Here is a 13,350-nt window from a genome sequence, read left to right as displayed (position 1 = left end):
TCTGTAATTACACAAGCTCGGTTTGGGAAAAAGGAGAAAAGATAGGTACCATCGGAAATCTCCCTTGTTTGAAATGTAACTGGATCGCTCCAACAAATGGAAGCTCTGCCCCGAGGACTTTTGGTGCGTGTTTTTGAGTTTGCTCATGGGTGTTTGAGAAAGTTTGCCTAAACAATTCCTCGTTTTCCATTCCGCTTTCACCAAATTGGACGATGTTTTGGGTATGGACTCCCCCAAAAGTTGTGCCTCCAGCCATCAAGCTGTGCCTAATCCGGTCTCGTCTCCCATTTCCCAAGGCATCGGTGGGGAGGAGAGCTTTAAAACAGCGAAATCCTCCATAAGCAGTCGACCATACACGTGCAGAGACACAACTCCAAATGAATGATTCCTTTCCATTTGAAAATTCCATTTTTATTTTTATTGCCTCCAAAGATAAAATGTCAACACGATTATCAATGCTTTGTTTTGTACAAGTATATCTTAAGTGATAAACTTTTCTGTGAAGCCAAAATTTGTTCATTCAAGACAGGTGAACGTTCAAAACGAACTATTTTCTTTTCAGACAATCCACTCCATCCACATGATATTGTTTTCTCAAAAAGCAGAAATTATTATTGGTGTTTTTCAGATGTTTTCTCTTGCAGAAAGCACAATGACCCTTAATGCAGTTCCCCCAGCGACCCCACTGTTTACATGACGTGATTAATGGTAAAAGACGTCTCTTTTATGCAATAGGGCGGATCTTTCCAGGCAGCTGTGTCTGCTGGTTTATTTCCCCTCTGGCTTTCTTTTCGGGGGGGGGGGGGTGGTGTGGGGGTCAGGGTGACAGAGGGGGAGGAGAGTGTTAAGCTTCAGTCCCTCTGAGCAAAAAAAAAAAAAAAAAAACTCTTAGAAAGAATAAGCTGTTAAACGAAGCCAATCAATCAAGCAATAGTTTCATCGACCATATTTGTCTTCATTGACGATGTCCAGGCTGTCACGTTCATTCACAATGATTGTTCCTGGTAAATACCAATCTCTTGTTATATAATTACATGAAATAACCTCTTGTTTTTTTTTTAAAGAAATCACCTCATAAGCATTAACCTGGATTCCACGGCACATTCCTCGATTACATGTTAAATGCACGGGGTGTGTTTGGCGTATTCATGGAATGTTCAGTCTTGACACTCTCTCTTTAACTTCATGATGTTTCCCATTTAAATGATAAATCACTTGTTAAAAGTTCGCTGCCTCGTGATCGACTGACTACGCTAATATATTTCAAATCTGCTCATATAATTTTCAGATTGTCAATGTATCTCACCACCTATATTCCCTTTGATCTTTTCAGTTTCAGTTATATTGAGCACGTAGTACTTTGATGTTGAAAACATTATTCACAAAGGTGTGAACAGATTAATACTTTTAAATTCCTTTAAATATATGCCATACTTTAAAAATTTAGAATTTACGTAAAATTTTTACATAAATGTACATAAAATTTACATGGAACATACATTTAGTTTCTAAACATATCATAAGTTGCAAGGATGTGTCTGAATCAACTGCACAACTGATTCTTCAATTGACCAAAGGATAACATCTGAAAATCATTCAAGCTTGTACCGACTCCATTGATGAGTCGACTAAATCTATGGGCAAATGGAAGAATTTCTAAATATTAACCCAAATAAATAGTCATTATGGGTGACTTTGATCCAAAAATGGGGCGAGGGGTGGTTAGGGTGGCAGGGAAAATAAATAAATGAAGAAGTTGTTGGGAGTTTTGGAAATGGCAAAATGAATGAAAGAGCAAGCAAGATCATAAACAGCTTCAAAAATAAGGAATAAAGAAAATGGACATTAATTCGTCAAATGAATGAACTAAAAATGAGACGGAATTCATTTTGTTCAACCACAAGATGCTTACAACGGGTGTGACTGCGCCAAACCGCTTCAATATGGGCAGTGAGCGTTGGCTGGTAAAATGCGACTTTGGACTCGACCTAAATATAACTGAGACATACTTAATCGAGAATCGATGTACAGTATACCCACTGCAGGAATTAAAAAGAACATTCCAAATTGAGCTGAACAACAGATTCTAATAGCTAGAAGAAAAGACAGATGATTAATACAAACATCAAAGTTGAACGGCACACTCGGTGGAGCGCATACCTTGGCCAGCCTGAACAGTTTAAGATTTGCATACCACTGATAGGACGGATCTGCATCCGGACCTGAACAAAAACCTAATTGGCTTTTTATTGTCACCTGCCCAACTCATCCACCAAGTTTTGTTATAATCCATCCACAACTTTTTGAGATATCGTTATATATACCATTTTTGGCCCTATCTCTCAATTGTGAAGAATCACCGAAATATTATAGGATCCAGATCTTCATCAAAATCTAATCAATTCATCCTTGTCATACACCCAAACTGTCCACAAAGTTTCGTCCGAATCCGTCCACAACTTCTTGAGATATCCTGCTCACAGATAAACAGACAAATGGACAGAGGTGAAAACACAACCTCCATCCATTTTCGGTGGCAGAGGTAATAATGAAGGTGTTAAAAGACAGCTTCAGAAATTGCAAAGAAAGAAAAAGGAAGTCGTAAGAACAATTTATCAGATATAACCAAAAACCCAATCAAGAAAGGGGTAGAATTGAATCGAGGCACAACATTGAAAGAAAAATATAACCCTCAACATGAAAGAAAATTGGAAAAAATAATGTGAAACAGCAGAAGCTTTAAAATTTACAAGTGGAGTCTCATTGACGGGACGTGCTGAGATTTTTGCCCAAATAGAAGAAAATGAAAACATCATCACAAACATTGATTGTGTCATTAACTTTGTGGAATAATTATATGACCAATGATTCTATGAATCCTACGTCATCATAGAAGCTCTACTACCAACGCCGGTACTCCGACCAAAGGCAGAATCAATACTGCCAATTAAACTCTACAGGAGAAAATGTAATTCACAAGTAATAAATGTAATTCACAAGTAATAAATATCATTCACAAGTAATAAATGTAATTCACAAGTTATAAAGTAATTCACAAGTAATAAATGTAATTCACAAGTAATAAATGTAATTCACAAGTAATAAATGTAATTCACAAGTAATAAATGTAACTTATGGATTTAGAAAATGTAATTCACAAGTAATAAATGTAATTCACAAGTAATAAATGTAATTCACAAGTAATAAATGTAATTCACAAGTAATCAATGTAATTCACAAGTAATAAATGTAATTCACAAGTAAAAAATATAATTCACAAGTAATAAATGTAATTCACAAGTAATAAATGTAACTTATGGATTTAGAAAATGTAATTCGCAAGTAATAAATGTAATTCACAACTAATAAATGTAATTCACAAGTAATAAATGTAATTCACAAGTAATAAATGTAATTCACAAGTAATAAATGTAATTCACAAGTAATAAATGTAATTCACATGTAATAAATATCATTCACAAGTAATAAATATCATTCACAAGTAATAAATGTAATTCACATGTAATAAATATCATTCACAAGTAATAAATGTAATTCACAAGTTATAAAGTAATTCACAAGTAATAAATGTAATTCACAAGTAATAAATGTAATTCACAAGTAATAAATGTAATTCACAAGTAATAAATGTAACTTATGGATTTAGAAAATGTAATTCACAAGTAATAAATGTAATTCACAAGTAATAAATGTAATTCACAAGTAATAAATGGATTCACAAGTAATCAATGTAATTCACAAGTAATAAATGTAATTCACAAGTAAAAAATATAATTCACAAGTAATAAATGTAATTCACAAGTAATAAATGTAACTTATGGATTTAGAAAATGTAATTCGCAAGTAATAAATGTAATTCACAACTAATAAATGTAATTCACAAGTAATAAATGTAATTCACAAGTAATAAATGTAATTCACAAGTAATAAATGTAATTCACAAGTAATAAATGTAATTCACAAGTAATAAATGTAATTCACAAGTAATAAATGTAATTCACATGTAATAAATGTAATTCACAAGTAATAAATGTAATTCACAAGTAATAAATGTAATTCACATGTAATAAATGTAATTCACAAGTAATAAATGTAATTCACAAGTAATAAATGTAATTCACAAGTAATAAATGTAATTCACATGTAATAAATGTAATTCACATGTAATAAATGTAATTCACAAGTAATAAATGTAATTCACAAGTAATAAATGTAATTCCCATGTAATAAATGTAATTCACATGTAATAAATGTAATTCACAAGTAATAAATGTAATTCACAAGTAATAAATGAAATGTAATTCACAAGTAATAAATGTAATTCACAAGTAATAAATGTAATTCACAAGTAATAAATGTAATTCACAAGTAATAAATGTAATTCACAAGTAATAAATGTAATTCACAAGTAATAAATGTAATTCACAAGTAATAAATGTAATTCACAAGTAATAAATGTAATTCACAAGTAATAAATGTAATTCACAAGTAATAAATGTAATTCACATGTAATAAATGTAATTCACATGTAATAAATGTAATTCACAAGTAATAAATGTAATTCACAAGTAATAAATGTAATTCACAAGTAATAAATGTAATTCACAAGTAATAAATGTAATTCACAAGTAATAAATGTAATTCACAAGTAATAAATGTAATTCACAAGTAATAAATGTAATTCACAAGTAATAAATGTAATTCACATGTAATAAATGTAATTCACATGTAATAAATGTAATTCACAAGTAATAAATGTAATTCACAAGTAATAAATGTAATTCACAAGTAATAAATGTAATTCACATGTAATAAATGTAATTCACAAGTAATAAATGTAATTCACAAGTAATCAATGTAATTCACATGTAATAAATGTAATTCACATGTATATAAATGTAATTCACAAGTAATAAATGTAATTCACAAGTAATAAATGTAATTCACAAGTAATAAATGTAATTCACAAGTAATAAATGTAATTCACAAGTAAAAAAATGTAATTCACAAGTAAAAAATGTAATTCACAAGTAATAAATGTAATTCACAAGTAATAAATGTAATTCACAAGTAAAAAATGTAATTCACAAGTAAAAAATGTAATTCACAAGTAAAAAATGTAATTCACAAGTAAAAAAATGTAATTCACAAGTAAAAAATGTAATTCACAAGTAATAAATATAATTCACAAGTAAAAAATGTAATTCACAAGTAATAAATGTAACATGAATTTAGAAAATGTAATTCGCAAGTAATAAATGTAATTCACATGTAATAAATGTAATTCACAAGTAATAAATGTAATTCGCAAGTAATAAATGTAATTCACATGTAATAAATGTAATTCACAAGTAATAAATGTAATTCACATGTAATAAATGTAATTCACATGTAATAAATGTAATTCACAAGTAATAAATGTAATTCACAAGTAATAAATGTAATTCACAAGTAATAAATGTAATTCACAAGTAATAAATGTAATTCACAAGTAATAAATGTAATTCACAAGTAATAAATGTAATTCACAAGTAATAAATGTAATTCACAAGTAATAAATGTAATTCACAAGTAATAAATGTAATTCACATGTAATAAATGTAATTCACAAGTAATAAATGTAACTCACAAGTAATAAATGTAATTCACAAGTAGTAAATGTAATTCACATGTAATAAATGTAATTCACAAGTAATAAATGTAATTCACAAGTAATAAATGTAATTCACAAGTAATAAATGTAACTCACAAGTAATAAATGTAATTCACAAGTAATAAATGTAATTCACAAGTAATAAATGTAATTCACAAGTAATAAATGTAATTCACAAGTAATAAATGTAATTCACAAGTAATAAATGTAATTCACAAGTCATAAATGTAATTCACAAGTAATAAATGTAACTTATGGATTTAGAAAATGTAATTCACAAGTAATAAATGTAATTCACAAGTAATAAATGTAATTCACAAGTAATAAATGTAATTCACAAGTAATAAATGTAATTCACATGTAATAAATGTAATTCACAAGTAATAAATGTAATTCACAAGTAATAAATGTAATTCACAAGTAATAAATGTAACTTATGGATTTAGAAAATGTAATTCACAAGTAATAAATGTAATTCACAAGTAATAAATGTAATTCACAAGTAATAAATGTAATTCACAAGTAATAAATGTAATTCACAAGTAATAAATGTAATTCACAAGTAATAAATGTAATTTACAAGTAATAAATGTAATTCACAAGTAATAAATGTAATTCACAAGTAATAAATGTAATTCACAAGTAATAAATGTAATTCACAAGTAATAAATGTAACTTATGAATTTAGAAAATGTAATTCGCAAGTAATAAATGTAATTCACAAGTAATAAATGTAATTCACAAGTAATAAATGTAACTTATGGATTTAGAAAATGTAATTCACAAGTAATAAATGTAATTCACAAGTAATAAATGTAACTTATGGATTTAGAAAATGTAATTCACAAGTAATAAATGTAATTCACAAGTAATAAATGTAATTCACAAGTAATAAATGTAATTCACAAGTAATAAATGTAATTCACAAGTAATAAATGTAATTCACAAGTAATAAATGTAATTCACAAGTAATAAATGTAATTCACAAGTAATAAATGTAACTTATGAATTTAGAAAATGTAATTCGCAAGTAATAAATGTAATTCACAAGTAATAAATGCAATTCACAAGTAATAAATGTAATTCACAAGTAATAAATGTAATTCACAAGTAATAAATGTAATTCACAAGTAATAAATGTAATTCACAAGTAATAAATGTAACTTATGGATTTAGAAAATGTAATTCACAAGTAATAAATGTAATTCACAAGTAATAAATGTAATTCACAAGTAATAAATGTAACTCTCAAGTAATAAATGTAATTCACAAGTAATAAATGTAATTCACAAGTAATAAATGTAATTCACAAGTAATAAATGTAATTCACAAGTAATAAATGTAATTCACAAGTAATAAATGTAATTCACAAGTAATAAATGTAATTCACAAGTAATAAATGTAACTTATGGATTTAGAAAATGTAATTCACAAGTAATAAATGTAATTCACAAGCAATAAATGTAATTCACAAGTAATAAATGTAATTCACAAGTAATAAATGTAATTCACAAGTAATAAATGTAATTCACAAGCAATAAATGTAATTCACAAGTAATAAATGTAATTCACAAGTAATAAATGTAATTCACAAGTAATAAATGTAATTCACATGTAATAAATGTAATTCACAAGTAATAAATGTAATTCACAAGTAATAAATGTAATTCACAAGTAATAAATGTAATTCACAAGTAATAAATGTAATTCACATGTAATAAATGTAATTCACATGTAATAAATGTAATTCACAAGTAATAAATGTAATTCACAAGTAATAAATGTAACTTATGGATTTAGAAAATGCAATTCACACAAGGTACGTCAAACTACAATAATAAGGAAGCCATCCCACCTGTGACACCCAATGAGATCGAGCTTGGATTTAAAAGCACAAGAAGAGATAAGGCCTCTAGAGAGGATTAAATTGTTGTCGATGCAATCAAAGATTGCGGTGAATGTAAACTAGCAAAACTACTTATAAAATCCTTGGGAGATGAAACAATATCCTCATGATTTGGAAAAACTCTGAACTGGTCCACAGAAAAGGAGTATGACAAACCTAAGGAATCACTGTTTAATGAGCCTTCATTCTCCAGTTGTTCAGAAAAAATTCAATAAAAAACTCGGGACTGAACAGGACATTTACTAACCATAGGAGCAAGCAGATTATAGAGTGGGCACTAAGTAATGGATAACCTTCATACAATAAATCAGCTTCTCAAAAATCAAGGGAGTATAAATTTCCTTTGTTTCTCGCATTCCTTGATTAAGAAAAATCTTTTGACAGTCCAGGAACGTATGCCGTCCATCATTTAAGCTCCACTACTAACTCTGGTACTCTGCTTGAAGACAGATTCAGAGCCTCACAGCAAGGAGTGCACTTCGTGGTTAGCCTGCAAGTTATTCGTCACCTAAAGGTCAACTTCATATGCATCACGATGTTAAGTGATGTATGCATTGGTGAGACGAGGACCTTGAAACGATACCAAAATAGTCGCGAGTTGAAGATCGAGAGGTTTCAGACAGGGAGATACGATCTCACCAAAGTTGTTCAGGACAGGCCGAGAAAGAGTTGCTGCAGGTAAATAGGGAAAATAGAGAAATGGATGTCGATGAAGGACTGAACCAGCAATTATTGACTGGTGACATTGATTTCATTTCGAACAATGCTGAGAAACTACAAATCATGATCGAAGGGCTCAACTTGGAGAGTCAAAAAATTGGACTAAAATGAATTTGACAAAGACAAAATGAATAAAGAACCTCTATGCAAAAAAGGAATAGATTCAAATTAATCATTGTGAAATTGAAGAAACCAGCAATTACATTTACTTAGGAAAACACACATTGAAGGATATGGATCACTTTGAAGAAGTGGAGAGATGCAATAGAGTTGGAAGCATTTGGAAAATTCTTAAATGACATGAAAATGCTGATAAACTGCTGAAAAAGCAGAAATTTTCTGCTTCATAGAATCCTTCCTCCCAAAAGATGTCCCTGACTCTGCAGTGTCTCTCCCTGGCAAATGCCTCCTCCGGCTCAACAGGCCTTACTGTGGATGCACCTGAGCTTGATTTGGGGTGTCATAGCAAAGAGGTTGAAAACGTATTGACTCAAGACATTTAAACTTTTCATTTCTAAAAAAAAAAATCCGCTTTGTCATTGTGGGCTATTATGTGTAGGTCGGTGACAAAAAAAATCTCCAATTTTATTCATTTTAAATTTAGGCTGTAATAGCAAAATGTGAAAAAGTCAAGGGGGTGAATACTTTCTGAAGTCACTGTATCAGCTTACTTTAAATCATATCAAGGGCATGCAATACATCATGCAGTTGACATGAAATCCTTCCTTTCCTCTACTGGCCTGATCTCAGACCATCAATTCGGATTTAGACCCGGTTACTATACCCTGCAAATGCTGCTTCTGCTCTCCGAATAATGGATGGAGGCCCTCCATTTCAGACATGAGATCAGGCCTGTCTTTCTCGACATATCTCCTCGAGCATCTGATACATTCTGGCACCCTGCCTTGATCTCCAGATTCTGTCTGTTGCATCCCAGGACACCTCCTCTCATGCCTTATAGACTTCCTCCTTATTCTCATCGCCAACATGTGGCTCTCAAAGGGATCCTCTCATTTCCTGTTTCTACCAAGGCTTGCAGAGCCTCAAAGGCAGTGTCTTTGGCCCAGTCCTATTCCAAATCTTCATCAACTATCTTTGTGACTGTCTGGAAAATTGTCTTTATCTCTTTGCTGATGATTCAACCCTCTGTCATAGCATCCCTCATCCTTCAGATAGGCAGACAGCAGCCCCTTCCCTCTCTGCAGACCTTCACAGAATCACGAGTTGGTCCAACATTTGGAATATGTCATTCTGACAAACTAATATCCTACTCCTTCCTCCTCCTACCCCACTATTTCCACTTATTTTTGTTCTGTAATGTCGTGCTCCATTCTGTGTTCTAGCTCCTCCATGAGTCTCGACTCTCTATGCAACAAACCTCCAACTTGCTTACCCTCCCAAAATCCAAGCTGACTGCCCACTTGCATTCATTGCTTGTTTTTGTGTTTTTCCTCATTTCCTCCTTGTGTATATACAACCACCACCGCAAACCTTTCCCCACTCCCCTTACCTCTTCCACCCTCCCCTTACCTCTTCCACCCTCCTCACCCTCCTCACCATCCCTTTGGTACGTTGTAAATCTGCTGCCCTTTGTCGTTTAGCTCCTCAATAAGCTTACATCCTCGCATGAAAAAAACAACTAAAACTGCCCTTGTATCTGAAAAGGAAAGTCGACAATCGTTTTTTAAAATTTTTTATTTTAAAGACTCCAGTCATGGACTATATAGTCCTCAATGAGGCCAGTCCTTAAATAAAAGAGCTAATAAAAAAAGCATAAAGATAAATAAAAGAGAGAGAATGTAAAGGTGGGGAGTGAAAATGAAGAAGAAAAGTGTTTGATGAAAAGTGTATGATGTTTGTTTGCAAGAAAAAGTGATTGAAGCTGGCCTGGTATAGCTATAGTTTGAGTGAGATAGAAAGTAAGACCAGCAATCCTGACACGGAGAGTGAAAGATGGTTCTGGGCACCACTTTAACGCTCCTAAGTCCGAACGGTAGTACCGCCCTGGGTGATTGCAATGTGTCCTCTCAGCAACAAGACTTACAACCGGAAACATAGAGAAAGCCCTGGAAGAAGTATGTAGATGAAATATCAGATGGAAAGATGAAATTGAAAAGTTTACTGGAGTATAAAGCCCCAAATTGCATTGACTAGATCAAAATGGACCATGTTTAAGGAGGTCTTCATCCTACAGTGGACTGCCAGGCCGGTCTCGTTGAGTCATCACGTTTATAAATGCATTGTTCGGAGTATAAAGCCCATTTAAAGGGGTAGGCCTGTTAGCTTTCTGCTCTGAAGCCCATGGCTCATGACGCAATGAACCCAGGTTCAAATCCCAAATACCATATGGGTTTGTGCATCATCTCCCTCCTGATGTCCTTTTAATTAATGGAGGTTCCTGGGTTCGAGTCCTGGGTTGAGTCAGAATTTTTTCACACTAGCCCTATGTAGGAATTTACTTCCTGTTTCTTATATATATATATTTATTTATTTATTTATTTATTCAAATATAAACTAGCAAAAGTACCCGACTTTCCCGCATAACAATGAGTCGCTTCCTGATGGGAATATGAATGAGGGGGGGGGAGGAGAGGAGGGAGTGAGAGGGGGGAGGAGGAAGGAGGAGGGGGAAGGGGAGGGAGAGGAGAGAGAGGGAAGGGGGATGGGGAAAGGAGGAGGGGGGAGGGGAGGAGAATGGAGGGAGAGAAATGGTAAGGAGAGGGAAGGGAGGGGGAAGGAAAGGGAGTGGAGTGGGAGGGGGAGAGAGAGTAGGGAGTGTGGAGGAGAGAGAGAAATGGGGAAGGGAGAAGAAGGGAGGGTGGAAGGAGAAAGGGGGAGAGAGAATGGAAGAGGGGCGAGGAGGGGTGGGGGGGGGGGGACGAGGAAGCGGAGGGAGGAGGGGGAGAGTGACTATATTGCACAGAAATGTTAGTCAATGAAAAAATGGGTACGTGAAAACAAAAAGGCCTCTGTGTCTACTGTAACGCCATGGCTTGCAAAAGCAGCCTGAATAGTGTTCACACCAAGTGGTGGTTCATCTCGTTAATCATGTTCAAAAAGGGTGTTATAACATACCTAAACACCCAGTTTTCTTCCTTGCAATCTGTTGGAGGTCCAGATGTATGCATGCAAAGTTTGGGGCCTCTAGGTTTTATGGTTTTGGAGTTATGGAGGAGACAGGTAGACGGACAGATGGACACTGCCTTTTATCATTATTATTATTATTATTATTATTATTATTATTATTATATATATTTTTTTTATATATATATATATATATATTTAATTTTTTAAAATTATATATATATATATATATACATATATATATATATATATATATATATATATATATATATATATATATGTACATATATGTACATATATATATATATATATATATATATATATATATATATATATATATATACATATATATATATACATACACACACACACACGTATTGGAATATCCCCACTCTCCCTTTCCCCATATTCTGTTAGTTGTGTGCAGTACATCGACATGTCTTGCATCAAATTCCTTGCAGGGTAAATTGCACAAACATCCAATTGCCATTCGCTTTGGAAAGTATCCGAGTGCTTCCTTTGTATAACTCACAAGTGTTTCCAGCATTTCGTCTGCAGGATACTTTGGTATTAACTCCTTGAAGTTTTTATTTTAAGATCAGATTATAGATTCCATGAGTAAACACAGGAGCATTGATTACAGAATGTCATTAGGGGAGTCGGTCCCACGGGTGTCCTTTCCTTTATCAGGAAAGGTTTTCTCTTTTATTGCTCAGCTTTGATTTGTCTTCCTTGGACCGATTGCTTTTCAGTGCCAGTGCGAACAGTGATATGATACGGCAACTAAATGTTATTAACGACTTTGTTTAATCATCATCTAATCATTCGCCTGCGATAGTGATTTCTTTGTACTGCACGTTCGTCATGCTGTCTTAATTTGTATAGCATGGAATTAAAGGCAATATAGAACCCTTTTTCTGAGTATAACTATTTGAGCATTGTGATTGATGCCAAATTGAAAGGGAACAGGAATTCTGAGGTGTTGACTGGTAAAGAAACCCAAAGGATGTACTTTCTAAGGAAATTGAAAGAGATTGATGTTGATAACATATCTTGGATTATTATTTTTGATCAATCTCTGATCCAAAGTAGTCTCACTTTGTTTGATTTGTACTTTTGGCAACTTGCCAAAAGAGAATATAATGAACTTAGAAAGAACCATCAGGAAGAATGCACAATGAGTGATTCGGACAAGACGTATACAGACTTGGTTACCTTTGCCACCAAAGGTGAATGGAGATTATGTTTTCACCTTTGTCTGTTTGTGAGCACGATATCTCAAAAAGTTACGGACGGATACGGCCGAAACTTGATGGACTGGTTGGGTGCGTGACAAGGACAAAATTGATTCGATTTTGGTGATGATCCGGATCCAGATGTGGATCCTGAATTTTTTTTAATTTCCAAAGTGATTCATAATTGAGAGATAGGGCCAAAAACTATATACCATACAGCATGATATTTGAAAAAGTTAACGACGGATTCAGATGAAACTTGTTGGACAGGTTGAGTGTGTTATGTGGACGAATCAGTTAGATTTTCGTGAAGATCCAGATCCAGACTTGGAACTCAATGATTTGGATAAAATTATCACCCACTCTACCCATATCCCAGATCGTCATGATCTCTCTACTAATACTTTGGATTTGTTCTTCACCTCTAATCCGTTGCGTTACAGCTACACAATTTCACCCCCAATTGGTTCTTCTGACCACAATCTTGTGAACGTCACTTTACTTACCACCACTCCTTCTCCTCCGACTGTTCCAACTAAACGCCAGTATTGGCATTTCAATAGTGCTGAATGGACTGGTTTACAAAACTTCTTTTCTGATTTTCGCTGGAAAGACTACTGCCTCTGCTCGGATGATGCCTCTGTCTCTGCTGGACGTATATCTGAAGTTATTGTTGCAGGAATGGAGGCTTATATCCCCTTATCTCTCGTCTATCTCTCCTACCAACTCTT

General features: G+C 33.1%; 1 protein-coding gene across 1 annotated transcript in view; it reads left to right on the top strand.

Annotated features, from left to right (window-relative positions):
- TANGO6 (transport and golgi organization 6 homolog) overlaps positions 1–13,350 on the top strand; it is a gene marked incomplete in the record, with an annotated part of 435,716 nt that overhangs the window by 404,602 nt on the left and 17,764 nt on the right.

The sequence above is a fragment of the Myxine glutinosa genome, chromosome 9, assembly GCF_964187855.1.
Source record: "Myxine glutinosa chromosome 9, kmMyxGlut1.1, whole genome shotgun sequence".
In the NCBI taxonomy this organism is placed as follows: Eukaryota; Metazoa; Chordata; class Myxini; order Myxiniformes; family Myxinidae; genus Myxine; species Myxine glutinosa.
This window is presented reverse-complemented; position numbering and strand designations above follow the sequence as displayed.